General features: G+C 47.2%; 1 pseudogene; it reads right to left on the bottom strand.

Moving 5' to 3' along the window:
- Positions 1-4,378: 4,378 nt before the first annotated feature.
- LOC122931529 overlaps positions 4,379-24,851 on the bottom strand; it is a 63,170-nt pseudogene continuing 42,697 nt past the window's right edge.

Raw genomic sequence — 24,851 nt, 5'->3', positions numbered from 1 at the left:
AGTTGTCATCAAGTGCACAGAATGGGTTAGCGACAGACGTGTTACAGCCATGCATCCTACTCCACTTCCAGACAACCCATAGCCACTTCCTACCTCCACTCCCATCTCAAATCTTGGCGAGGAGCAACAAGGTCATGCTCCAACCAAAGATAATGTCTCTTCTTCATGTACAGAAGTCTGTGGAGAAGGCAATGACCGCAAATGCTGTGCCAAGATATGCCTAGTCAAGATATACCCCAAAAGTCATCCTGAGAAAGCTGCTAGGATGTATGCCAGAATAGATGAACAGAGCAACAGATCCCTGGTTAAGCCTAAATTCTTTGAGATCTTTGGCATAGAAGGTCACACAACACCATATTTTCTCAGAACCTGTTCTGGTTGTGTAGAGACCTTCGGCAGAAGGGTTGATGGGTTCATGGTCTCTCATATCAATGAGGTAGAGGGCATACCCCTACCAACGTTAGTCGAGTGCGATCAGATAACAGACAAAAGGGAAGAGATTCCCACTCAAGAAGCTGCGTATCAACATCCTCATTTAAGGCACCTTGTTGATGATTCCTGCAATAGACAAGAGTGCTGAAATCTTTGTCCTGTTAGGAAGGGACATTCTCAGAGTACATAAAGTACGTGATCAGTGCGATGGGCCTGACAACGCTCCTTATGCACAAAGACTTGACCTAGGCTTGGTAGTAGTGGGCAATGTATGCTTGGACAGGATGTGTAAGCCATCTGAGATCCACTCCTTCAAGACTTGCGTGATGGGAAAAGGACGTGCATCCCACTTCAAACAGTGCACTCACCATTATGAAGTAAAGGAGAAGCTTCTTGACATCTTCCAAGTACTGATTTTGCTCCTGTCCTTTGTGATGACAACCTAGGTACCACTGTGTTTTGTAATACAAGTGAGGACAACAAAATAGCCTTGTCAGTTGAAGACAAATTCATCAAAATAATGGATATGGAATTCTTTCTGGATGAGTCAAACAGCTGGGTTGCACCTTTACCTCTTCGTGCTACAAGGGCCAAACTCCCGACCAATCATGAACAGGCTTTATCCAGATTCAACTCACTTCAAGGAACACTAAGGAATAGGCCTGAAATGAAGGATCATTTCATCGCTTTTATGAAAAGGATCTTTGGCAATGATCACGCCGAACCAGCACCACCACTTCAAAGACACGATGAGTGCTGGTATCTGCCTTTCTTCGGACTGCATCATCCACGTAAGCCAAAACAAATCAGGATAGTATTTGACTCCAGTGCCAAGCATCAAGGTGTATCCTTAAACAATGTTCTTCTCACTGGCCCGAATCTAACCAACAACCTTGTAGGCGTACTTATGAGATTTGGAAGAGAACCAGTTGCCATAACTGCTGATCTTGAACAGATGTTTCATTGTACGCAAAGACCATAGGAACTTCCTAAGGTTTCTGTGGCACCATGACAACAACATGGACAATGAGATTATTGAAAACCGCATAAAAAGTACATGTTTTTGGAAATGGTCCCTCATCCGCTGTTGCAACATACAGTTTACGAAGGACTGCCATTGATGGAGAAAAGGAGTATGGCGCGGATGCTCGACACTTCGTTGAGAGAGACTTTTAGGTTGACGATGGACTTAAGTTATTACCTACAGACGAAGAAGCCATAGACCTGCTCCAAAGGACACAAGGTCCTGAATTCCTGCTGGATCACACAGAAGAGACCACGGTTGACATCTTCGGTCTTCTAGAACCGGACAAGGATCCAGAGATTCTTCCTGAAGTTACAACCCTTGTCACCACAACTGAACAAAGACTCGTCTTGGGCTGTCAGTGCTTTGAAAGTTTTTCTAAGTGAATAAGGCTTGCACGCACCATCGAAAGGTTAGTCCATATCGTACACTGCTTTCACACACAGCCCATTTATTGACAATGATGACATGTTAAGAGTTGTTGGATGTTTAAACAAAGCTGAATTGGGAGAACATAATCCTCTCATAATACCTGCTCGCCACCATATCACCACTCTGCTCATACGGCACTACCATGAAAGGGTTTAGCACCAAGGTAGACACTTCACTGAAGGTGCCATAAGAGCATCCGGCCTTTGGATCATAGGAGCAAAAAGACAAATTATAGCTATACTGCACAGCTGTGTTCAGTGCCGTAAATTAAGAGGTAAACATCAGCAACAGCTAATGTCAGATTTGCCAGCTGACAGATTAAGTACTGACCCACCTTTCTCTCATGTTGGATTGGATGTCTTTGGGCCAAGGATGGTAACAGCCCGCAGAACTCAAGGTGGCCAAGAAAACGGTAAACGATGGGCAGTGCTGTTACCTTGCATGAGTGTGCGCGCAGTACACATTGAAGTGATAGCATCTATGGATGCCTTAAGCTTAATCAACACTCTAAGGGTACTTTCACACTTGCGTTTTTCTTTTCTGGCATAGAGTTCCGTCATAGGGGCTCTATACCGGAAAAGAACTGATCAGTTTTATCCCCATGCATTCTGAATGGAGAGTAATCCATTCAGTTTGCATCAGGATGTCTTCAGTTCAGTCGTTTTGACTGATCAGGCAAAAGAGAAAACCGTAGCGATTGAGCTAGCGGGACAGATCCTGGATATTGTGGGGTGCTATTACTGCCTTGAACACGGAGTCCTTCCATCCGACTTGGTTGAAGCCTCCTATTAAGCTGGAGATAAGGACTGCCATTCTTTGATCGCTGACATTTTTGCGATTATTTGCAAGAGTCTCATTGCGATTTTTTTGCGATTGTTTGCATTGTGCTATTTTGCTATTTAGCAAGCAGAGTTGCATTGGGATCCGATTCATTGATTTGAGGTCCACATTGTTTCATTATATTGTTTTATTATATGTATGTTTTTACTACTATCATGTAATTTTATTAATTGGCTCATCATATTAAATATTTGATTTATTCATATAGTACTTGCTGCCATTTCCTAAATTTGGAGTGCCCCTCATTATACTGTATATCTATTGCTATTCTATTCTGTTCAGGCGGTCTAGGTGGACCGAGGGGTGAGCACCCTGATCCTTTCGGTCGATAGGTAGAGTCGCTGTTTTCCACTTTCTGTGTGCTATATGTTGTACATATATCTCTCCATAACCCACCTTTCCTTATTAGTCAACTAATGCCACCCAAGTCAATGGGTTTGGTTGTGTCTCATCTAATATATATGGGCATTTTATGTGTGATAGTTGGGGGACCATTACAGATTTTATATTAGGGTCAGGTTACACTTCCGAGGCTGGGATAGGCATCATATTCACAGACACAGCTCTCGGAAAGTTGTGAGATAGGCAGTAAGTGGGTAACCAGGGGAGTAGCTATAAGGGGTGCAGAGGTAGCAGTCACTACTGGGCCCAGGAGCCCGAGGGGGATCTAAAGACCCTTGTACCATATAAGAAGACACTGTTATTATAGAAAGTGCATTCTGGTCAAGTTCTGGCTGGCTGGAGGAAAGGGGTTAGATCAAGAATTTGGCATGGGGTGGGGGTTAAATTTTTGTCTCAGGCAGCAAGAAGAATATGTGCGTCCCGGCCCCTGGCTACTAAGCAATGAGGGAAGGGGGCCCCAATCTGAACTCTTGCACCAGGGCCTTAAAGGGACACTGACAGTGAGCCTTAAAGGGACACTGACAGGCACAATAAGCATATTAAGGTATATATATATCACAGTACAGGTCTTCTAAAGTGTATTGAAGTGTATCCCCCCTGTCCACCTTATAAATACAGTAAACTGAAGTTTTATAACCTGCTTGAAGCATCTTCAATCTGCCCAAGGGGCGGCGTTTCATCTCCACTTGAGCCCAGCCAGCCGCCCCCAACTATCGTTTTGAAGCGCCGCCCATCTTATCAATATTCACTTCGCTGGGCGGCTACTACTGTCCCTGACGTCACAAGATCCGGCGCCTGCCCAATACAATCCTATGGGCATTGGCCTCCGTCTCAGATGCTGAAAATGAGACGGAGGCCGATGCCCATAGGATTGTGCGCTTTGAATCGCTGGGCGGCGCTTCAAAGTGGCAGTTGGGGGCGGCTGGCTGGGCACAAGTGGAGATGAAACGCCGCCCCTTGGGCAGATTGAACATGCTTCAAGCAGGTTATAAAACTTCAGTTTACTGTATTTATAAGGTGGACAGGGGGGATACTTAGATGATTTTAATACACTTTAGAAGACCTGTACTGTGATATATATACCTAAATATGCTTATTGGGGCTGTCAGTGTCCCTTTAAGCTACGTCCCTGTGGGTAACAAATCGTTATTTAGGGTATAGGGCATTATTTATTGTAATAAAACCTATAAGCAATAAATGACACCATCAAATAAAATCTCCAGCAAGTATGACATTCAAGAGTCATTATTCATCAATATATAGATTTAATTACTCTGTATGCTTATGCATCACAAATAAAAACAATATAAATATTGCATTGGACAGTACCAACATGTGTTATGTTACCTGGTACACAGCACACCCAAAGTGCTTTATGCAGGAGGTGCACATTTACAGATACAGTCGACCAATAGTTTCCTCTGTATGGGTGCAAGGGTGGAAAATAGTTTTCACTTCACAAGTATTGCAAAGTTCATGTGAAACAATAAAAAAATAAAAAAAATACGGCTCAGAGATCATTTTCCTACACCAAGCTTGTGCAGTTTAGACATGACCTCCCCACTTTTTTAGTACTGTATCTGAAAACTTATGGGGTCATTTATCAAACTGATGTGAAGTAGAACTGGCTTAGTTGCCCATATCAACCAGACTCCGCCTTTCATTTTCCAAAGGAGCCGTCAAAATAAAAGGTGGAATCTGATTTGTTGCTATGGGAAACTAAGCCAGGTCTACTTTACATCAGTTTGATAAATGACCCCATTAAAATAATATCCGAAAGTTATCAACTATGAAGCTGTGGGATTTCAGAAGAATCTTTAGATAGCATCTGCTGGTCTAGGCATTCCAATGGTGAATATAAAGTCAGAAATCACTGTAGGTAAATAGGAAAGTGGTAAATAGAAGAGCGTGGCATCCCATCCGGCGGAGTAACGTGTCCAGGGGTAAACGGCAGTCAGAGCATGCTCCATGCAGTTCGTGACCAGCGACAGGTCTTTCTTACACAATGGGGACATTACATCGACCATGTGCATACCTATAAATGAGAGTACTGATTAGATCAAAGAAAATCCTATGTGTTCTGTTTTCTTCTCCATTTACAGCATGTCCAGGTCTAGTGTTGGGATAACTTGTGTTTTCGAGTTCGGCATACAAGGTTTGGGTTATCTAAGAATTCTGTGATGGATTCCACTACCACGGACCATAACTTATGGTCCGTGGTAGCTGAATCCATAACAAAATTCTTAGATAACCCAAACCTTGTACACTGAACTTGAAAAACAAACACTACTCTTGTTGCTTCTCGGTTTTACAAAAACCACAACGTTATTGTAGTTTGTAAAGGGATTGTGATTATGGATACCTTTACATTATTAGATGTTGAGTCTTGTCTAGTCCTAGTTTCTGACTGTTGATTTGAAGGGCAGGAAAAAGGGTTGGAATGGATAGTAGGTTTCTGAAGTTCCAGAGGTCAGATCCCTACTTATAATACTTTTAAGACCTGTTGTAATGGAATAGCCATTTATACGATTGATATCCATTTGCAACATCACAACAAAAAGGTTTTCATCTGATCTTCCTATGCATAACTATTATGAAATATTCAGGGGAGGGGGCATATAATAATTCAAAATGCTTGTTGACCATACTGTAGATGTTATGATTGCTCACTTCAGCTATAATTATTTGTGACTACAGGGGACAGAGTAAGGCCCCTTGCAGACGAGCGTGTCTGGATTCTGTCTGGAACAGTGGGTGCAATGCGATTTACTGCGTTATGCATGCGCGTGATAAAATCGCATTGCATCCGCACTTTCTCGCGGATGCGATGAGATTTTTACGCAGCCCCATTCACTTCTATGGGGCCAGCGTTGCGTGAAAAATCACAGAATATAGAACATGCTGCGATTTTCACACAACGCACAAGTGATGTTTGAAAACCACCGCTCATGTACACAGACCCATTTAAATGAATGGGTCCGGATTCCGTGTGGGCGCAATGTGTTCGCATCATTCATTGCACCCGCATGGAAAACTTGCTCGTGTGAAAGGGGCCTAAAATTGAAATCAGTAATAATTAAAGGGGTTTTCCGAGATTTTGATACTGATGACTTATCCCCAGGACCGCCGATGATCACCTGTTTAAGAAAGCTCCAGTGAGCACCACGTCCTTCACGCAGCTTACCAAAGCAGAGCGCCATACATTGTTTAGCGGCTATACTTGGTATCGCACTCATTGAAGTGAATGGGGCTGAGCGTGATACCAAGCACAGCCGCTATACAATGTTGGGCGCGGTGCACCAGTGCCTTCTCAAACAGCTCATCAGCGGGGGTCCCAGGTGTCAGACCCTCACCGATCAGATACTGATGATCTATCCTGAAGATTGATAATCGTCAAATCTCAGAAAACCCCTTTAAGGCTGGGTTTACGCAGCGATTTTGGAAGTGACACCTGTTGGATGACTAAAGACCGTTTTGCAGCAATGCAGCCATTGAACTGAATGGGGCTACAGCGTGACCCACCCCAGAATCAGGATTTTTGCAATTCTGGAGCCGCTGTCTCAGCAACTTGAGAATCACGCTGGCTGCACTGCTACAAATGTGGTCTTTCGTTGTTTGACGGGTGTCATGGCCAAGATCATTGTGTAGCCCCAGCATTATCCTCTCTGCGATTAAAATGTTGATGGTAATCCATTAGATTATTAGGCCTCATGGACACAGCCGTTGTCTGGCCATGCTTGTATTGCGGCCCGCAAACAGCGGGACCATAATATTCGGGCCCCGGCTATGTGCACAACACATCACAGATGCAGACCCATTTACTTGAAATCTGTCCGCAATCTGGAAGGTGCAGTGTGGACGGATCACAGGCCCATTCAAGTTGAATGGGGGTTTGATCCATCTGTGATGGCTGTGTGCATGAGGCCTTAATGTATATATTTTGATGTAAAATACTCACACTTTTTAAAAAATGCCTCTCCATAGCTTTTTCTGACTTCCTCTGACGTGCTGTCCCAGCTGGTTTTTGCACTTTTTCTTAACAACTCTACATTTGTAATTTGGGTGTTAAAAAAGCCAGGTTCAATAATGCATACCTTGACCCCAAATAACTTCATTTCACGCCTGTAAAATACAAAGGGAACAGTGAGAAAAACAAAACAAAAAACAAACAAAAAAAACTTGTTTATCAAAAACTTAATTTTCCAAAACCTATTTACTGTTAGGCACAACAAGTAAAAATTAGTCACTAATTAAAGAGGACCTTTCATGGGTCCAGACTTTATACCAGCCTTTATAAACTAAGTATCAGGATATGTAGAGCATAGTGCAAGGATCTAACTGCACTTACTACAAACCGGATTCCCAAAAATTTGGGACACTAAACAAATTGTGATTTGTGAATAAAAACTGAATGCAATGATGTGGAGATGGCAAATGTCAATATTTTATTTGTAATAGAACGTAGATGACAGATCAAACGTTTAATCCGAGTAAATGTATCATTTTAAAGGAAAAATACGTTGATTCAAATTTTCACGGTGTCAATAAATCCCCAAAAAGTTGGGACAAGTAGCAATAAGAGGCTGGAAAAAGTAAATTTGAGCATAACGAAGAGCTGGAAGATCAATTAACACTAATTAGGTCAATTGACAACATGATTGGGTATAAAAAGAGCTTCTCAGAGTGGCAGTGTCTCTCAGAAGCCAAGATGGGTAGAGGATCACCAATTCCCACAATGTTGCGCAGAAAGATAGTGGAGCAATATCAGAAAGGTGTTACCCAGCGAAAAATTGCAAAGACTTTGCATCTATCATCATCAACTGTGCATAACATCATCCGAAGATTCAGAGAATCTGGAACAATCTCTGTGCGTAAGGGTCAAGGCCGTAAAACCATAGTGGATGCCTGTGATCTCCAGGCCCTTAAACGCCACTGCACCACAAACAGGAATGCTACTGTAAAGGAAATCACAGAATGGGCTCAAGAATACTTCCAGAAACCATTGTCAGTGAACACAATCCACCGTGCCATCCGCCGTTGCCATCTGAAACTCTACAGTGCAAAGAAGAAGCCATTTCTAAGCAAGATTCACAAGCTCAGGCGTTTTCACTGGGCCAGGGATCATTTAAAATGGAGTGTGGCAAAATGGAAGACTGTTCTGTGGTCAGACGAGTCACGATTCGAAGTTCTTTTTGGAAATCTGGGACGCCATGTCATCCGGACCAAAGAGGACAAGGACAACCCAAGTTGTTATCAACGCTCAGTTCAGAAGCCTGCATCTCTGATGGTATGGGGTTGCATGAGTGCATGTGGCATGGGCAGCTTGCATGTATGGAAAGGCACCATCAATGCAGAAAAATATATTCAGGTTCTAGAACAACATATGCTCCCATCCAGACGTCATCTCTTTCAGGGAAGACCCTGCATTTTTCAACAAGATAATGCCAGACCACATTCTGCATCAATCACAACATCATGGCTGCGTAGGAGAAGGATCCGGGTACTGAAATGGCCAGTCTGCAGTCCAGATCTTTCACCTATAGAGAACATTTGGCGCATCATAAAGAGGAAGGTGCAACAAAGAAGGCCCAAGACGATTGAACAGTTAGAGGCCTGTATTAGACAAGAATGGGAGAGCAGTCCTATTTCTAAACTTGAGAAACTGGTCTCCTCGGTCCCCAGACGTCTGTTGAGTGTTGTAAGAAGGGGAGATGCCACACAGTGGTGAAAATGGCCTTGTCCCAACTTTTTGGGGATTTGTTGACACCATGTAATTCTGATTCAACATATTTTTCCCTTAAAATGGTACATTTTCTCAGTTTAAACTTTTATTCCGTGATTTATGTTCTATTCTGAATAAAATATTAGAAGTTGGCACCTCCACATCATTGCATTCAGTTTTTATTCACGATTTGTATAGTGTCCCAACTTTTTTGGAATCCGGTTTGTATTTTTTCGGGGCGCTGCTCAGTTTGCCCGCTGTGGCCCCAGTTAAATTCTCCCGCCTTGTATGCAAATTTTTGCATCGGAACAGGGAGGAGGAGACTGCCCTGTTTCTCAATGGGCGTCTCCTTCTACCTGGCTGTAGCGCTGTTTAATTGCAGTAGAGAGCGTCACAGCCAGGGAGAAAAAAAGACAAAAAAGCACACCTTCTCCCTGGCTGTGACGCTCTCCGCTGCGATTGGACAGCTCACAGCCAGGGAGAAGGATATGCCCATTGAGAAGCCAGGCAGTCTCCTCCTCCCTGTTCCGATGCGAAACTTAGCATACAGGGCAGGAGAATTTAACGGGGGCCACAGCGGGCGAACGGAGCAGTGCCCAGAAAAAAAAATTGTAAGTGCAGTTAGATTCCTGCACTATGCCCTACATATCCTGATACTTAGTTTATAAAGTCTGGACCCATGAAAGGTCCCCTTTAATAAAGTTGCAGAAGCAATGAAATCCAGCATTTAGGCCACTTTCACATCACTGTTTTTCATTCAGGTTTTGAGATCTGGCAGAGGATCTGAAAACCTTAATAAAACTGATCCGTTTCATTTAATACAACGCTATGCATCCGTTCATATGCTGTTCTATAAATCTAAACGGAATAAAACTGGATTCCCCATTAAAATTATTGTAAGTCAATGGGGGATGAATTTAATCGGATTCTGTACCATTGACTTACATTGATCATGCTGGATCCGGTTTATTCCCCTTTGCAGACTGGACAGAAAATGCTACAAAATGGAACTGATGCATCCTGATCAGTTTTGTCCATATTAACAATGAACGGGGACAAAACTGAACAGTTTTGGCCCGGTTTTAAAGATCCCCTGCCAGATGTCAGAACCGGAAAGCCAAAATGCTGATGTGAAAGCAGCCTTAACTCCTTAAAGGGAACCCGTCATGTGGATATTTGATTATAATTAGGGATGAGCGAACTCGAACTGTATAGTTCGGGTTCGTACCGAATTTTGGGGTGTCCGTGACACGGACCCGAACCCGGACATTTTCGTAAAAGTCCGGGTTCGGGTTCGGTGTTCGTCGCTTTCTTGGCGCTTTTGTGACGCTTTCTTGGCGCTTTTTGAAAGGCTGCAAAGCAGCCAATCAACAAGCGTCATACTACTTGCCCCAAGAGGCCATCACAGCCATGCCTACTATTGGCATGGCTGTGATTGGCCAGAGCACCATGTGACCCAGCCTCTATTTAAGCTGGAGTCACATAGCGCCGCCCGTCACTCTGCTCTGATTAGCGTAGGGAGAGGTTGCGGCTGCGACAGTAGGGCGAGATTAGGCAGATTAACTCCTCCAAAGGACTTGATTAACTGATCGATCTGCAGCTGTGGATCATTGAGCTGCTGATCCTCAATTGCTCACTGTTTTTAGGCTGCACAGACCGTTTGTCAGTCTCATTTTTCTGGGGTGATCGGCGGCCATTTTGTGTCTTGTGGTGCGCCAGCACAAGCTGCGACCAAGTGCATTTAACCCTCAATGGTGTGGTTGTTTTTTGGCTAAAGCCTACATCAGGGTGAAGCTGTCACACCAAGTGCATTTAACCAGCAATAGTCTGTTCATTTTTTGGCCATATACAAAATCAGGGGCAAGCTGCGCCTGTCACCAAGTGCATTTAACCCTCAATGGTGTGGTTGTTTTTTGGCTAAAGCCTACATCAGGGTGAAGCTGTCACACCAAGTGCATTTAACCAGCAATAGTCTGTTCATTTTTTGGCCATATACAAAATCAGGGGCAAGCTGCGCCTGTCACCAAGTGCATTTAACCCTCAATGGTGTGGTTGTTTTTTGGCTAAAGCCTACATCAGGGTGAAGCTGTCACACCAAGTGCATTTAACCAGCAATAGTCTGTTCATTTTTTGGCCATATACAAAATCAGGGGCAAGCTGCGCCTGTCACCAAGTGCATTTAACCCTCAATGGTGTGGTTGTTTTTTGGCTAAAGCCTACATCAGGGTGAAGCTGTCACACCAAGTGCATTTAACCAGCAATAGTCTGTTCATTTTTTGGCCATATCCCAGTCTAATTCTGTCACTAAATCCATACCGGTCACCCAGCGCCTAAATACTAGGCCTCAAATTTATATCCAGCTAAATCTGTCCCTAGTGCTGTAGCTGGGCGAGTTATTTAGTGTCCGTTCAAGCACATTTCTTGTTCTGGGTTGAAATACAATTCCCAATTTAGCAATTTCATAATTTAGTGGTTCCTGCTATATCAGAGCTCTTTGAAATCTATCCCAAAAAGGGTATATAATATTGAAGGTGCACATAGGGTCATTCAGAGTAACTTCACACACACCCGCTACTGTGTATTTCCAAGTCTAATTCTGTCACTAAATCCATACCGGTGACCCAGCGCCTAAATACTAGGCCTCAAATTTAATTCCCTCTAAATCTCTCGTTACCCACCGCTGTACTGTTGTTGCTGGGCAAGATATTTAGTGTCCGTCAAAGCACATTTTTTGTTCTGGGTTGAAGTACAATTCCCAATTTAGCAATTTCATAATTTAGTGGTTTCTGCTATATCAGAGCTATTTGAAATCTATCCCAAAAAGGGTATATAATATTGAAGGTGCACATAGGGTCATTCAGAATAACTTCACACACACCCGCTACTGTGTATTTCCAAGTCTAATTCTGTCACTAAACCCATACCTGTCACCCAGCGCCTAAATACTAGGCCTCAAATTTAAATCCCTCTAAATCTCTCGTTACCGTTGTCCTGTTGTAGCTGGGAAAGTTATTTAGTGCCCGTCAAAGCACATTTTTTGTTCTGGGTTGAAGTACAATTCCCAATTTAGCAATTTCATAATTTAGTGGTTCCTGCTATATCAGAGCTATTTGAAATCTATCCCAAAAAGGGTATATAATATTGAAGGTGCACATAGGGTCATTCAGAATAACTTCACACACACCCGCTACTGTGTATTTCCAAGTCTAATTCTGTCACTAAATCCATACCGGTGACCCAGCGCCTAAATACTAGGCCTCAAATTTAATTCCCTCTAAATCTCTCGTTACCCACCGCTGTACTGTTGTTGCTGGGCAAGATATTTAGTGTCCGTCAAAGCACATTTTTTGTTCTGGGTTGAAGTACAATTCCCAATTTAGCAATTTCATAATTTAGTGGTTTCTGCTATATCAGAGCTATTTGAAATCTATCCCTAAAAGGGTATATAATATTGAAGGTGCACATAGGGTCATTCAGAATAACTTCACACACACCCGCTACTGTGTATTTCCAAGTCTAATTCTGTCACTAAATCCATACCGGTGACCCAGCGCCTAAATACTAGGCCTCAAATTTAAATCCCTCTAAATCTCTCGTTACCCACCGCTGTACTGTTGTTGCTGGGCAAGATATTTAGTGTCCGTCAAAGCACATTTTTTGTTCTGGGTTGAAGTACAATTCCCAATTTAGCAATTTCATAATTTAGTGGTTTCTGCTATATCAGAGCTATTTGAAATCTATCCCTAAAAGGGTATATAATATTGAAGGTGCACATAGGGTCATTCAGAATAACTTCACACACACGCTTCTGTGCATTTCCAAGTCTAATTCTGTCACTAAATCCATACCGGTGACCCAGCGCCTAAATACTAGGCCTCAAATTTAATTCCCTCTAAATCTCTCGTTACCCACCGGTGTACTGTTGTTGCTGGGCAAGATATTTAGTGTCCGTCAAAGCACATTTTTTGTTCTGGGTTGAAGTACAATTCCCAATTTAGCAATTTCATAATTTAGTGGTTTCTGCTATATCAGAGCTATTTGAAATCTATCCCTAAAAGGGTATATAATATTGAAGGTGCACATAGGGTCATTCAGAATAACTTCACACACACGCTTCTGTGCATTTCCAAGTCTAATTCTGTCACTAAATCCATACCGGTGACCCAGCGCCTAAATACTAGGCCTCAAATTTAAATCCCTCTAAATCTCTCGTTACCCACCGCTGTACTGTTGTTGCTGGGCAAGATATTTAGTGTCCGTCAAAGCACATTTTTTGTTCTGGGTTGAAGTACAATTCCCAATTTAGCAATTTCATAATTTAGTGGTTTCTGCTATATCAGAGCTATTTGAAATCTATCCCTAAAAGGGTATATAATATTGAAGGTGCACATAGGGTCATTCAGAATAACTTCACACACACGCTTCTGTGCATTTCCAAGTCTAATTCTGTCACTAAATCCATACCGGTCACCCAGCGCCTAAATACTAGGCCTCAAATTTATATCCCGCTGAATTTGAATACAATACATTGGGCCAAATAATATATTTGTTGTTGTGGTGAACCATAACAATGAGAAAAACATCTAGTAAGGGACGCGGACGTGGACATGGTCGTGGTGGTGTTAGTGGACCCTCTGGTGCTGGGAGAGGACGTGGCCGTTCTGCCACATCCACACGTCCTAGTGTACCAACTACCTCAGGTCCCAGTAGCCGCCAGAATTTACAGCGATATATGGTGGGGCCCAATGCCGTTCTAAGGATGGTAAGGCCTGAGCAGGTACAGGCATTAGTCAATTGGGTGGCCGACAGTGGATCCAGCACGTTCACATTATCTCCCACCCAGTCTTCTGCAGAAAGCGCACAGATGGCGCCTGAAAACCAACCCCATCAGTCTGTCACATCACCCCCATGCATACCAGGGAAACTGTCTCAGCCTCAAGTTATGCAGCAGTCTCTTATGCTGTTTGAAGACTCCGCTGGCAGGGTTTCCCAAGGGCATCCACCTAGCCCTTCCCCAGCGGTGAAAGACATAGAATGCACTGACGCACAACCACTTATGTTTCCTGATGATGAGGACATGGGAATACCACCTCAGCATGTCTCTGATGATGACGAAACACAGGTGCCAACTGCTGCGTCTTTCTGCAGTGTGCAGACTGAACAGGAGGTCAGGGATCAAGACTGGGTGGAAGACGATGCAGGGGACGATGAGGTCCTAGACCCCACATGGAATGAAGGTCGTGCCACTGACTTTCACAGTTCGGAGGAAGAGGCAGTGGTGAGACCGAGCCAACAGCGTAGCAAAAGAGGGAGCAGTGGGCAAAAGCAGAACACCCGCCGCCAAGAGACTCCGCCTGCTACTGACCGCCGCCATCTGGGACCGAGCACCCCAAAGGCAGCTTCAAGGAGTTCCCTGGCATGGCACTTCTTCAAACAATGTGCTGACGACAAGACCCGAGTGGTTTGCACGCTGTGCCATCAGAGCCTGAAGCGAGGCATTAACGTTCTGAACCTGAGCACAACCTGCATGACCAGGCACCTGCATGCAAAGCATGAACTGCAGTGGAGTAAACACCTTAAAACCAAGGAAGTCACTCAGGCTCCCCCTGCTACCTCTTCTGCTGCTGCCGCCTCGGCCTATTCTGCTGCTGCCGCCTCGGCCTCTTCCTCCGCCTCTGGAGGAACGTTGGCACCTGCCGCCCAGCAAACAGGGGATGTACCACCAACACCACCACCACCACCTCCGTCACCAAGCGTCTCAACCATGTCACACGCCAGCGTTCAGCTCTCCATCTCACAAACATTTGATAGAAAGCGTAAATTCCCACCTAGCCACCCTCGATCCCTGGCCCTGAATGCCAGCATTTCTAAACTACTGGCCTATGAAATGCTGTCATTTAGGCTGGTGGACACAGACAGTTCAAACAGCTCATGTCGCTTGCTGTCCCACAGTATGTTGTTCCCAGCCGCCACTACTTCTCCAAGAGAGCCGTGCCTTCCCTGCACAACCAAGTATCCGATAAAATCAAGTGTGCACTGCGCAACGCCATCTGTAGCAAGGTCCACCTAACCACAGATACGTGGACCAGTAAGCACGGCCAGGGACGCTATATCTCCCTAACTGCACACTGGGTAAATGTAGTGGCAGCTGGGCCCCAGGCGGAGAGCTGTTTGGCGCACGTCCTGCCGCCGCCAAGGATCGCAGGGCAACATTCTTTGCCTCCTGTTGCCACCTCCTCCTTCTCGGCTTCCTCCTCCTCTTCTTCCACCTGCTCATCCAGTCAGCCACACACCTTCACCACCAACTTCAGCACAGCCCGGGGTAAACGTCAGCAGGCCATTCTGAAACTCATATGTTTGGGGGACAGGCCCCACACCGCACAGGAGTTGTGGCGGGGTATTGAACAACAGACCGACGAGTGGTTGCTGCCGGTGAGCCTCAAGCCCGGCCTGGTGGTGTGTGATAATGGGCGAAATCTCGTTGCAGCTCTGGGACTAGCCAATTTGACGCACATCCCTTGCTTGGCGCATGTGCTGAATTTGGTGGTGCAGAAGTTCATTCACAACTACCCCGACATGTCAGAGCTGCTGCATAAAGTGCGGGCCGTCTGTTCGCGCTTCCGGCGTTCACATCCTGCCGCTGCTCGCCTGTCTGCGCTACAGCGTAACTTCGGCCTTCCCGCTCACCGCCTCATATGCGACGTGCCCACCAGGTGGAACTCCACCTTGCACATGCTGGACAGACTGTGCGAGCAGCAGCAGGCCATAGTGGAGTTTCAGCTGCAGCACGCACGGGTCAGTCGCACTACAGAACAGCACCACTTCACCACCAATGACTGGGCCTCCATGCGAGACCTGTGTGCCCTGTTGCGCTGTTTCGAGTACTCCACCAACATGGCCAGTGGCGATGACACCGTTATCAGCGTTACAATACCACTTCTATGTCTCCTTGAGAAAACACTTAGGGCGATGATGGAACAGGAGGTGGCCCAGGAGGAGGAGGAGGAGGATGAGGAAGAGGGGTCATTTTTAGCACTTTCAGGCCAGTCTCTTCGAAGTGACTCAGAGGGAGGTTTTTTGCAACAGCAGAGGCCAGGTACAAATGTGGCCAGCCAGGGCCCACTACTGGAGGACGAGGAGGACGAGGATGAGGAGGAGGTGGAGGAGGATGAGGATGAAGCATGGTCACAGCGGGGTGGCACCCAACGCAGCTCGGGTCCATCACTGGTGCGTGGCTGGGGGGAAAGGCAGGACGATGACGATACGCCTCCCACAGAGGACAGCTTGTCCTTACCCCTGGGCAGCCTGGCACACATGAGCGACTACATGCTGCAGTGCCTGCGCAACGACAGCAGAGTTGCCCACATTTTAACCTGTGCGGACTACTGGGTTGCCACCCTGCTGGATCCACGCTACAAAGACAATGTGCCCACCTTACTTCCTGCACTGGAGCGTGATAGGAAGATGCGCGAGTACAAGCGCACGTTGGTAGACGCGCTACTGAGAGCATTCCCAAATGTCACAGGGGAACAAGTGGAAGCCCAAGGCCAAGGCAGAGGAGGAGCAAGAGGTCGCCAAGGCAGCTGTGTCACGGCCAGCTCCTCTGAGGGCAGGGTTAGCATGGCAGAGATGTGGAAAACTTTTGTCAACACGCCACAGCTAACTGCACCACCACCTGATACGCAACGTGTTAGCAGGAGGCAACATTTCACTAACATGGTGGAACAGTACGTGTGCACACCCCTCCACGTACTGACTGATGGTTCGGCCCCATTCAACTTCTGGGTCTCTAAATTGTCCACGTGGCCAGAGCTAGCCTTTTATGCCTTGGAGGTGCTGGCCTGCCCGGCAGCCAGCGTTTTGTCTGAACGTGTATTCAGCACGGCAGGGGGCGTCATTACAGACAAACGCAGCCGCCTGTCTACAGCCAATGTGGACAAGCTGACGTTCATAAAAATGAACCAGGCATGGATCCCACAGGACCTGTCCGTCCCTTGTCCAGATTAGACATTAACTACCTCCCCATAACCATATATTATTGGACTCCAGGGCACTTCCTCATTCAATCCTATTTTTATTTTCATTTTACCATTATATTGCGAGGCTACCCAAAGTTGAATGAACCTCTCCTCTGCCTGTGTGCTAGGCCTAAATATATGCCAATGGACTGTTGCAGTGGTGGGTGACGTGAAGCCTCATTCTCTGCTATGACATGCAGACTGATTCTCTGCTGACATGAAGCCAGATCCTCTGTTACGGGAGCTCTCTCCTCTGCCTGGGTGCTGGGCCTAAATTTATGACAATTGACTGTTGCAGTGGTGGGTGACGTGAAGCCTGATTCTCTGCTATGACATGCAGACTGATTCTCTGCTGACATGAAGCCAGATCCTCTGTTACGGGACCTCTCTCCTCTGCCTGGGTGCTGGGCCTAAATTTATGAAAATTGACTGTTGCAGTGGTGGGTGACGTGAAGCCTGATTCTCTGCTATGATATGAAGACTGATTCTCTGCTGACATGAAGCCAGATTGTCTGTTACGGGACCTTTCTCCTCTGCCTGGGTTCTGGGCCTAAATTTATGAAAATTGACTGTTGCAGTGGTGGGTGACGTGAAGCCTGATTCTCTGCTATGATATGAAGACTGATTCTCTGCTGACATGAAGCCAGATTGTCTGTTACGGGACCTTTCTCCTCTGCCTGGGTTCTGGGCCTAAATTTATGAAAATTGACTGTTGCAGTGGTGGGTGACGTGAAGCCTGATTCTCTGCTATGATATGAAGACTGATTCTCTGCTGACATGAAGCCAGATTGTCTGTTACGGGACCTTTCTCCTCTGCCTGGGTTCTGGGCCTAAATTTATGAAAATTGACTCTTACAGTGGTGGGTGACGTGAAGCCTGATTCTCTGCTATGATATGAAGACTGATTCTCTGCTGACATGAAGCCAGATTCTCTGTTACGGGACCTCTCTCCTCTGCCTGGGTGCTGGGCCTAAATTTATGACAATGGACTGTTGCAGTGGTGGCTGACGTGAAGCCTGATTCTCTGCTATGACATGCAGACTGATTCTCTGCTGTCATGAAGCCAGATTGTCTGTTACGGGACCTCTCTGCTCTGCCTGTGTGCTAGGCCTAAATATATGCCAATGGACTGTTGCAGTGGTGGGTGACGTGAAGCCTCATTCTCTGCTATGACATGCAGACTGATTCTCTGCTGACATGAAGCCAGATTGTCTGTTACGGGACCTCTCTGCTCTGCCTGTGTGCTAGGCCTAAATATATGCCAATGGACTGTTGCAGTGGTGGGTGACGTGAAGCCTCATTCTCTGCTATGACATGCAGACTGATTCTCTGCTGACATGAAGCCAGATTGTCTGTTACGGGACCTCTCTGCTCTGCCTGTGTGCTAGGCCTAAATATATGCCAATGGACTGTTGCAGTGGTGGGTGACGTGAAGCCTCATTCTCTGCTATGACATGCAGACTAATTCTCTGCTGACATGAAGCCAGATTGTCTGTTACGGGACCTCTCTGCTCTGCCTGTGTGCTAGGCCTAAATATATGCCAATGGACTGTTGCAGTGGTGGCTGACGTGAAGCCTCATTCTCTGCTATGACATGCAGACTAATTCTCTGCTGACATGAAGCCAGATTGTCTGTTACGGGACCTCTCTCCTCTGCCTGGGTGCTGGGCCTAAATTTATGACAATGGACTGTTGCAGTGGTGGCTGACGTGAAGCCTGATTCTCTGCTATGACATGCAGACTAATTCTCTGCTGACATGAAGCCAGATTGTCTGTTACGGGACCTCTCTCCTCTGCCTGGGTGCTGGGCCTAAATATATGCCAATGGACTGTTGCAGTGGTGGCTGACGTGAAGCCTCATTCTCTGCTATGACATGCAGACTAATTCTCTGCTGTCATGAAGCCAGATTGTCTGTTACGGGACCTCTCTGCTCTGCCTGTGTGCTAGGCCTAAATATATGCCAATGGACTGTTGCAGTGGTGGGTGACGTGAAGCCTCATTCTCTGCTATGACATGCAGACTGATTCTCTGCTGACATGAAGCCAGATTGTCTGTTACGGGACCTCTCTGCTCTGCCTGTGTGCTAGGCCTAAATATATGCCAATGGACTGTTGCAGTGGTGGGTGACGTGAAGCCTCATTCTCTGCTATGACATGCAGACTGATTCTCTGCTGACATGAAGCCAGATTGTCTGTTACGGGACCTCTCTGCTCTGCCTGTGTGCTAGGCCTAAATATATGCCAATGGACTGTTGCAGTGGTGGGTGACGTGAAGCCTCATTCTCTGCTATGACATGCAGACTAATTCTCTGCTGACATGAAGCCAGATTGTCTGTTACGGGACCTCTCTGCTCTGCCTGTGTGCTAGGCCTAAATATATGCCAATGGACTGTTGCAGTGGTGGGTGACGTGAAGCCTCATTCTCTGCTATGACATGCAGACTGATTCTCTGCTGACATGAAGCCAGATCCTCTGTTACGGGAGCTCTCTCCTCTGCCTGGGTGCTGGGCCTAAATTTATGACAATTGACTGTTGCAGTGGTGGGTGACGTGAAGCCTCATTCTCTGCTATGACATGCAGACTGATTCTCTGCTGACATGAAGCCAGATCCTCTGTTACGGGAGCTCTCTCCTCTGCCTGGGTGCTGGGCCTAAATTTATGACAATTGACTGTTGCAGTGGTGGGTGACGTGAAGCCTGATTCTCTGCTATGATATGAAGACTGATTCTCTGCTGACATGAAGCCAGATTGTCTGTTACGGGACCTTTCTCCTCTGCCTGGGTTCTGGGCCTAAATTTATGAAAATTGACTCTTACAGTGGTGGGTGACGTGAAGCCTGATTCTCTGCTATGATATGAAGACTGATTCTCTGCTGACATGAAGCCAGATTCTCTGTTACGGGACCTCTCTCCTCTGCCTGGGTGCTGGGTAGTGTTGAGCGCGAATATTCGAAAAGCAAATTTTTTTCGCGAATATCGCAACTTCGCGATTTCGCGAATATTTCGAATATAGTGCTATATATTCGTAAAAACGAATATTCGTTTTTTGTTTCCCCCCCCCCCCCCCACAAAATTACAGTACACATATAATTGATTGTTTCCCAAAGGTCCAACAGCTCAGATCTTACTCACATTGCCTAGAAAGTGATTGAGGCGCGAATCTTCGTAAGGCGATTTTATTAGCGCACATGCGAATATCGGCACGTCCCAGAACAGAGGCAAAGGGCTTTGCATTCATACATTAGTGAATTGAGTTGCGAATCTTCGTAAGGCGATTTTATTAGCGCACATGCGAATATCTACACTTGTCCCAGAACAGAGGCAAAGGGCATTGCATTCATACATTAGTGATTGAATTGAGTTGCGAATCTTCGTAAGGCGATTTCATTAGCGCACATGTGAATTTTGCATAGCATATGTATTATGCGATAATTCGAATTATCGCATATGCGAAATAATAACGAATTTGAATAATCGCGAATATTTTACGAATATTCTTTCGAATATTCACAAAATTTCGCGAATTCGAATATGGGACATGCCGCTCAACACTAGTGCTGGGCCTAAATTTATGACAATGGACTGTTGCAGTGGTGGGTGACGTGAAGCCTGATTCTCTGCTATGACATGCAGACTGATTCTCTGCTGACATGAAGCCAGATTGTCTGTTACGGGACCTCTCTCCTCTGCCTGGGTGCCGGGGCCTAAATATCTGAGAATGGACTGTTCCAGTGGTGGGTGACGGGAAGCCAGATTCTCTGCTATGGAACCTCTCTCCAATTGATTTTGGTTAATTTTTATTTATTTAATTTTTATTTTAATTCATTTCCCTATCCACATTTGTTTGCAGGGGATTTACCTACATGTTGCTGCCTTTTGCAGCCCTCTAGCTCTTTCCTGGGCTGTTTTACAGCCTTTTTAGTGCCGAAAAGTTCGGGTCCCCATTGACTTCAATGGGGTTCGGGTTCGGGACGAAGTTCGGATCGGGTTCGGATCCCGAACCCGAACATTTCCGGGATGTTCGGCCGAACTTCTCGAACCCGAACATCCAGGTGTTCGCTCAACTCTAATTATAATCTAACTAATTATATACATTCATTAACTACTAAAAAGTACCTTAGATGTATTCACTTACTGGTGTGACAGATGGTTACCTCATAATATACACACAAAGATGCCGCATGCTAATGAGCTGATTTGAGTCCAGCGTGATGTCATGGAGTCCAGCGTATATTTAATTCAGAGCTATAGCCACCCCCCTGCCCACCTGCTGCTGATTCCTATGGAAAAAAACTGTCACTCAGCAGCAGGTGGGCGGGGAGAGTCAGGAGCTCATGAATATTCAGGACTCATGTTGAAGGCTGCTTGCAGCCTGTAATTGTGGGAGGAGCGTGCTCACCCTTTATAAACCCCCTCCTACAAGCAGGAGGGCGCCCGTTGTTGCTTACTTTTTCGTTTGATTGAGCAGCAGCAGCCCAGCGCCTGACATCACTTCCGGTCGCCTCGTCGGTGTGTCTTCGTGCAGCCAGCCGCACTCCCTGTGGTAAGTATGGCCGCGCTACGGCTGGCCAGGCGCGCCGCCACCGGCACCTCGTCCCCTGGGTCGGCAGCACCCTGCCCGTCAAGCCCCGCTCTGCCCGCCGCTGCAGCCCCGGTCGGTGCTCATTGCGGGGCTCCCCGCTCCCCGCCCCCCGCTCCCTGTGCTGTTCCTCCGGCGCTCGGCGTCGCGAGATGACGCGCCGCCTGGGGGCGGGGGGAGGGCTGGCCGGCTGGCGGGGACTGCTCACGGCAACCCGGGCCGATTCTTCCATGCAGTGTGGAACTTACTGTTGAACTGAGGAATCGCTCCTCCAGTTACAAGTTGTGCTATGAGCCCAGTGCGGGGGTCAGGGGCGCCGGGCCTGGCAGCGGCCGGCGTCCGGGTGCCGGCCTGCTGCATATTAACCGCACTGCTGTGGTAAAAAAAAAAAGGGATAAAGGTTCTTGTTTCAGCAGGCTTGTTCGGGCCATGCTCCAGTTAACCCCCGCAATGCTGAAAAAAAAGAAGAAAAAAAAAGGGTTCCAATGCCAGGCCGGCCAACTGCTGCCCACGCCAGTGCATTGTCCGGTCTCACCACCTGGGTGATTGGGGACGGTCGTTCCGGGGGTCAGGGGTCCGGCGGTGCCTGGGCCTCCCGCCGGTGCGGCCGCCCTTAAGTTACCCAGGGGAGGATAGGGGGGGGGGGGCGTTTCCCTGATTCCTGCATCTTTCCAGTACGGGTCTCCCTGGTTGCTCAGGTGTAATGTCTCCCCGGTTCGCTCTGGGTGTAATGTCTCCTGAATCGCTCAGGTGCAATGTCTCCCTGAATCGCTTCAGGTGCAATGTCTCCCTGAATCGCTCAGGTGCAATGTCTCCCTGAATCGCTCAGGTGCAATGTCTCCCTGAATCGCTCAGGTGCAATGTCTCCCTGAATCGCTCAGGTGCAATGTCTCCCTGAATCGCTCAGGTGCAATGTCTCCCTGAATCGCTCAGGTGCAATGTCTCCCTGAATCGCTCAGGTGCAATGTCTCCCTGAATCGCTCAGGTGCAATGTCTCCCTGAATCGCTCAGGTGCAATGTCTCCCTGAATCGCTCAGGTGCAATGTCTCCCTGAATCGCTCAGGTGCAATGTCTCCCTGAATCGCTCAGGTGCAATGTCTCCCTGAATCGCTCAGGTGCAATGTCTCCCTGAATCGCTCAGGTGCAATGTCTCCCTGAATCGCTCAGGTGCAATGTCTCCCTGAATCGCTCAGGTGCAATGTCTCCCTGAATCGCTCAGGTGCAATGTCTCCCTGAATCGCTCAGGTGCAATGTCTCCCTGAATCGCTCAGGTGCAATGTCTCCCTGAATCGCTCAGGTGCAATGTCTCCCTGAATCGCTCAGGTGCAATGTCTCCCTGAATCGCTCAGGTGCAATGTCTTCTCTGGTTCGCTCTGGTGTAATGTCTTCTCTGGTTTGCTCAGCTGGTATCTGCCCTGATTCGCTCTGGCGTTAATGTCTTCCCTGAATCGCTCAGATATCATGTTTTCCCTCAGTCATTCAGGTGCGGTGTCTGCCCGGCTTTGTGTGGGTGTTGCGTGTTCACTGGGTCACTCGGGGGTCATGTGTCCCTTGTTCATTCGGGGGACGTGGTTCCCTGTTCGCTCGGGTATCATGGATTCCCCTTGGTTGGCCGGGCGTCTTGTGTTTCCTGTGCGTTCAGGGATCATGTGTTCCCTGTTCATTCAGGGGGCATGTGTTCCCCGTGTTGGTCAGGTGTCATGTGCAGTATAAACCCGGGTGTCATGTGTTCCCTGAGTCCCTCGGGCACGGTTCCGGTCCAGGTTCGTATGGGTCAGGGTCACGCACCCATTCGCTGCATGAGGGACTAGCTGTTCGCATCCCTCGCCGGGTATCGGTCCGAACACAGCTTATTTCTTCACATAAACAGGGCCTCGGCCACCAGAGCTGCAAGCAAGCCACCATCGTTGCGCCAAAGTTTCCTCCTTGTCCAGGTAAGATCCAGCCACGAGGCTGCTGTTACACCCTGTCACTGCGTTAAGTATTAGTCTTCACGAGCTCCCGTTCATAGGTCTTCATCTCACTGCAGAAGTCAGTAGCATGGTTTTCTTCCCTGATTCGCTCAGGCGTCATGTTTTTTCTCCAAATCGCAGGTGTCATGTTCCCGGAAATCGCATGTGTCATGTCTTCCCTGAATCGCTCAGGGTTATGTTTTCTCCAAATTACAGGTGTCATTTACCCAAGAATCGCAGGTGCCAGGTCTTCCCTGAATCGCTCAGGGTTATGTTTTCTCCAATTCACAGGTGTCATGTTCCCAAATTGCATGTGTCATGTCTTCCCTAGGTGACTCAGGGGCCAGGTTCCCTGGATTGCTCTGGTGTTATGCCTCCCCTTACTCACTTAGGGGTAATGTTCCCTGGATCGCTCGGGTCTTGTGTGTTCCCTGGATTTCTGTTTTCCGCAGGTTTGTTGCATGCGGTGCGACTTCGGGCTCTTATTCTGGCTGTCCAGGGTTACCCAGCAGTTGGCCATGGCGCCCAGGCTGCATCCCGGTTCTCCGTCGCCTCTTCCAGTGCCACCAGATCGCACCTCTCTCCGGGTCTCGTACTAACGCAAGCTTATTTTCGGGTAAGCAAGGCCTCAGGCCACCGGAATTTCGATCCATCATCAATTGTGTCGCAGGGCTCCTCCATGCCCGGTCACTCCACGGGGCTGGGTTTCAGGTAAGTTCCAGCCGAGTAGCGGCGTGACGCTTCTCCGCAGCTCGGAGCCTTCCTTCGTTCTTCACGAGCCGCCATTCCTAGGTCTTCAGTATCGCCGGAGTCTGCAGCGCTGTCCGTTGATTCGGTTAGGTTGTGATCCTGTTTCCTTCTGATTCTCAGGTTCATGTATTTCCCGGATTAGCTCAAAAATTCACGTATTTACCCATTCACCCAGGTTTAATTCCCCGGAGTCGCGCGGGTTTACGTGTTTCCTGGATCGCTCGGGTTCATGCATTTCCCTGAAACACTCAGGTTCATGTATTTACCTGAATCACTCGGGTTATGTTTCCAAATTCGCCTGGGTTCATGTTTCTGGATCGCTCAGGTTCATGTAGGTGCCCAATCACTCAGGGTTCACAATTTCCCTGAATCGCTCAGGTTTTGTATTTTCCTGTCTCTGTCAGGTTGCCGGTATTTCCAGGTGGTATGTTTTTTTCTGATTCACCCAGGTTACGTATTTCCCTGAATCACTCAGGTTTGGTATTTTCCTGTCTCTTTCAGGTTGGCGGTATTTCCAGGTTGTGTGTATTTCCTTGATTCACTCAGGTTACGTATTCCCTGAATCGCTCAGGTCTTTCTTCCCACAGGTTGTACGCATGTGCCTGAATCACTCAGCTCTTTTTCCACAGGTTTGCATTTGCCTGAATCGCTCAGGTCTTTTTCCCGCAGGTTGTTCGCATTTGCCCTATTCGCTCAGGTCT

The sequence above is a fragment of the Bufo gargarizans genome, chromosome 3 (assembly GCF_014858855.1).
Source record: "Bufo gargarizans isolate SCDJY-AF-19 chromosome 3, ASM1485885v1, whole genome shotgun sequence".
NCBI lineage: Eukaryota > Metazoa > Chordata > Amphibia > Anura > Bufonidae > Bufo > Bufo gargarizans.
Note: the sequence above shows the minus strand (reverse complement) of the source record. Positions and strands in the feature narration are given on the sequence as shown.